Raw genomic sequence first — 4,534 nt, 5'->3', positions numbered from 1 at the left:
GATTCTGACTCGTGCTCTGTAGCCACGTGGCTACCTTCCAATCTCTTCTAAGATAAGTAAACTCCTGGAAGGAAAAAAACAGGGCCCATTTACCTTTGAGTGACCCCAGGGCTAGCCAGTGCCCTGCAGAGAAGAAGCCACAGTCAGCAAGTATGGAATCTGGAAAGCTCTCGGAGGAATCTTTGCCAGGCTCAGGTGCAGAGACCGGACTGGGGGTTGTTATTTAGCTTCTCAGAGCCTCCATTTCCGCAGAGGGCTGGAAAAATGGTTTTTCCTCACAGGCTGGCAGAGAGAAGGCAACCAGTGTAAATTAAAGACGGTATTTGATAAACGAGGGTCCCCCTAGGTGAGAGCAGGACGGGCTGTTAGATGTTAAGGGTCTGTGAAACAATCCCCTCCCCAGGGCAAGTGGCAGGGACAGGGCTGGTCCAGAATCACTGAAGGCAGGGTGCCTGGCTTGGGACGAGGTAGGTCCATCTTCCAGCAGGGCAGAGGGCCAGGAGTGCTTTCGTGGTGTCCTGTCCACCGATGCTCATGGCCCCTGTGCAGTTGGGCTTAGGAACAGCCAAGTTTCATCCTTGCTTCCCAGCCCCAGCTGTTCCTCCCTCTTCCCCCTGTTCCAGCCATTTACTTGGGCTCTTCCTAATGGACCAAGGTGACAGGGCAGCAGCAACCACCCCAGGAGAGCCTGGCACTGAGCACGGGTGCGCATGCATTTAGCCCTGGTGTGCCAGAGCCATAATGTGGCCTCAGCCTTGAGGGCACAGATTCAGTGTCTCAGTGTGGAAAGGTTCTTCTGATGTGTGCTATTTTTTTTTTTTTTTTTAGTTGCATAGAAAGGCTTTATTTGCAGCAGAGGAGGAGTTTAATCAAAGAGGCCAAATCTCATGTCATCGTCTGACTCTTCAGACTCCTCCTTCTTCTCATCTTTCTTCTCTGCTGTATCAGGGGAGGGGGGAGCCTGGGGCAGCAGAGATGGCCACAGCCGGCGGGAATGCTGGCAACCTTCCCAATACCCTGGGCAATCATATCATCAATGTTCTTTCCATTCAGCTCACTGATAACCTTGTTGAGTCGGTCGTCGTCTGCCTCTCTGCCCACGCTGTCCAGGATCTTCTTGATGTCCTTGGCACTGGGGGAGGGCTTACCCCCAGAGCAGCCAGCAGGTAGGAGGCAATGTAGTGCATCTTGGTGGCATCTGCAGTGGCGGCGGCATAGAGACCTCACGCATGCGACTTCAGTGGCATCAGGGAGGAAAAGGCTTTTTTTTTTAAAAAAACTGACCTATCCTGAAGTGAATTTTATTGAAATCAAAGGCAGTATTCTGGCCAGGCGCTGTGGCTCACGACTGTAATCTTATCACTTTGGGGGAGGCTGAGGCAGGTGGATCATGAGGTCAGGAGTTCGAGACCAGCCTGGCCAAGCTGGTGAAACCTCATCTCTACTAAAAATACAAAAATTAGCTGGGTGTGGTGGCAGACACCTGTAATCCCAGGTACTCGGGAGGCTGAGGCAGGAGAATTGCTTAAACCCAGGAGGCAGAGGTCACGGTGAGCCGAGATCACGCCATTGTACTCCAGCCTGGGCAACAGAGGGAGACTCTGTCTCAAAAAAAAAAAAGGTAGTATTCCTATTTGAGAGATAAAAAAAAAATAAAATCAAGTTGTAGAAGCAATCATCATGAGATAAACCAGTAAAGAAGCCTGCTCAGATCATACCAGGGCAGACACCAGTTTCTACCCCAGCCCACATGAAGATGTATTTATTCAATACAAACAGTAGCAAAAGCAACACAGTGGACACAGAACGAGAACATAAGTGCACTTGAATTTTTTGTGAGTTCTGGCTAGGCTCTGACAAGCCTATCATTCTTTTCTTACCAGGTGAACAGAAATCATCTGCTAATGCCAGAAACATTAAAATCCTTAATTCAGCCAGAAATAACTATAATTGAGGGCCTTCTTATTAGCTACTTGTTTCCCAATTTAGGGTTGCCTAGCAGGTTGATTTCAACATAACAAAAGGTGTCATCTAGCTGGCTACATCACGCACTGGTGACAGGGGCAGGTTTTTGTATTTTTTTTTTTTTAGTAGAGACAGGGTTTCACCATGTTGGTCAGGCTGGTCTTGAACTCCTGACCTTGTGATCTTCCCCCTTGGCCTCCCAAAGTACTGGGATGACAGGCGTACGCCACCATGCCTGGCCAACAGGGGTAGGTTTAATGAGTTTTGTGCTTAGATCGCTGGGCCTCCTGGCTGCTCTTGTCCATCTCTGCACCTTGGTCCTGAGCATTCTGAGACTCAGTCAGCTGAGGATAAAAGGGATCTACCAGCCAGTTGAGGGGTGTGTTGTTAACAAGATAATCCATCACGTCAGCTAAAGATTTCTTCATTTTCTGCAGCTGCCCCTTGCTGGAAGTGAGGAGGCTGTCAGACACTCCTTAAAGGAGGCAGCACTGTGGAACACCGAGTAGATGTCGCCAGCCACCACCCCCATTGCGGGCCCGATCTTGGTTGTTCTGCAGCCAGCCTTAGATGTTGAACAGGAGGGTGTGGCACGTGGTCTGCAGCTGCTGAGTCAGGTTCCGGGCAGTAGCAAGAGTTTGTGACTCGATGTGCTCAGCACAGTGGACTCATCAGTATCATCGCATCCAGTGCTCCTTCTCCACTCCACCCAGGTGAAGCTGAGCTTATCCTGAGCGTCCTGAATTTTCTGATTGGCACTATACACGTTCTTCCTGGCAAATTCAATCAGGTGAACAGCAGAATGGCGATGAGAAATGGTCTCTTGGCTTTTTTGCTTAGCTTCTTTAACCCTGCTGAGAGCCTACTGGTAGGCACAGGCGTGAAGCTTGGTAGACGGGGATCCCAGTCTAACAGAACAGCTTGGCTTCTGAACCATACTGAATCCTTCAACTTTTCTTGCTTCTTTTTCTAGTTCTTCCTCAGTGAGAGGGAGGTACCGCTCTACCAACAGGTCTGATTTGGTGAGTGCATTTTCCACACCACTGCTCACGAGCTGCATCAGCCGACTCCCCAGGACTGTGTTAATGGGGCCACTGACCACAGACTTGGTCTTTCCACACTAGCAGTCACCGTCCCTTTGCTCTTGTCTGTCACCCCGTGATCATGCTGGCCACGGAATCCTTGCGCCCAGTCGCAGTAGTAGTCACAGCATCTTTGGCCCGAGTCACAGCACCCTGGGCATTGGCAACAACCTCAGTCCTGTCTAGCCCCCTAGGGCAATAGGTATCAGCAACTGGAATTTGCGGCTCTAGCTTCTGGATGATGCGCAGAGCACCGGTCATGGCCACCAAGGTGATGGTCTTCACACCCTTCTCTGCCATCTCACACACAGACTTGAAGTAGGGATACTGGTCCTTTGTGCTGACATAGGCTGAGGATATGAGCTCATACGTGGAGCTCACCAAGGGCAGGTTGACCACCTGAGCCACCAAACTTGGTTGTGGATCACCTGCAACAGGTACCATTTTTCTTTTATTTTTTAAAGATGGGGCCAGGCACGGTGGCTCATCCTTGTAATCCTAGCACTTTGGGAGGCCGAGGTGGGTGGATCATGAGGTCAAGAGATCGAGACCATCCTGGTCAACAAGGTGAAACCCCGTCTCTACTGAAAAAAAATACAAAAATTAGCTGGGCATGGTGGTGCACACCTGTAGTCCCAGCTACTCGGGAGGCTGAGGCAGGAGAATTGCTTGAACCCAGGAGACGGAGGTTGCGGTGAGCCGAGATCGTGCCATTGCACTCCTGCCTGGGTAACAAGAACGAATCTCCGTCTCAAAAAAAAAAAAAAAAAAAAAAAGATGGGGTTTCACGATGATGGCCAGGCTGGTTGGTCTTGAACTCCTGACCTCAGGTGATCCACCCACCTCAGCCTCCCAAAGTGCTACGGTTACCGGTGTGAGCCACCGTGCCCAGCCTGGGTGCCATTTTTCTTCCTGGAAAAAGAAATCAATGGACAGCAATGAAAGGCAAAGAGCAGGCACGCCCCAAAGCCCAATGCGCTTTCTTAACCAGGGAGGACTCAGTCCCAACTGGAAGGCCATTCCTCTACCCTTTCACCCATTCATTAACAAGTGTTTATTAAGCATCTAGATGGGGCAGGCCCTGTTCTATGGGGCACAGCCTGCTTTTAAACAGATGAACAAGCAGTCCTGCTGTTAGCCCCATCCTGCCCTCCCCTGTGCTGTTCCCTCCCGTTGGACCCCTCAACCTCCAGGCCATGCAGCAGCTGTAAGCCACAGCTTTCTCTTCCCCTCCAGTCCCCCACCACAGATAGAGTCTGGCTCTGTCGCCCAGGCTGGAGTGTAGTGGTGCAATCTCAGCTCACTGCAACCTCCACATACCGACTTCAAGCAATTCTCCCGCCTCAGCCTCCCAAGTAGCTGGGATTACAGGTGCGCGCCACCACACCCAGCTAAGTTTTGTATTTTCAGTAGATACGGGGTTTCACCATGCTGGCCAGACTAGTCTTGAACTCCTGACCTCATGATCTGCCCACCTTGGCTTCCCA

General features: G+C 50.9%; 2 pseudogenes; both read right to left on the bottom strand.

The window, feature by feature from the left end:
• Positions 1–815: 815 nt before the first annotated feature.
• LOC116547913 lies at positions 816–1,187 on the bottom strand (annotated as a pseudogene).
• Positions 1,188–2,216: 1,029 nt separating this feature from the next.
• Positions 2,217–3,491, bottom strand: LOC116547912 (annotated as a pseudogene).
• Positions 3,492–4,534: the final 1,043 nt, after the last annotated feature.

Source organism: Sapajus apella, unplaced genomic scaffold (assembly GCF_009761245.1).
Source record: "Sapajus apella isolate SASKATOON/1434 unplaced genomic scaffold, GSC_monkey_1.0 scaffold5457, whole genome shotgun sequence".
Classification (NCBI taxonomy): Eukaryota; Metazoa; Chordata; class Mammalia; order Primates; family Cebidae; genus Sapajus; species Sapajus apella.
Note: the sequence above shows the minus strand (reverse complement) of the source record. Positions and strands in the feature narration are given on the sequence as shown.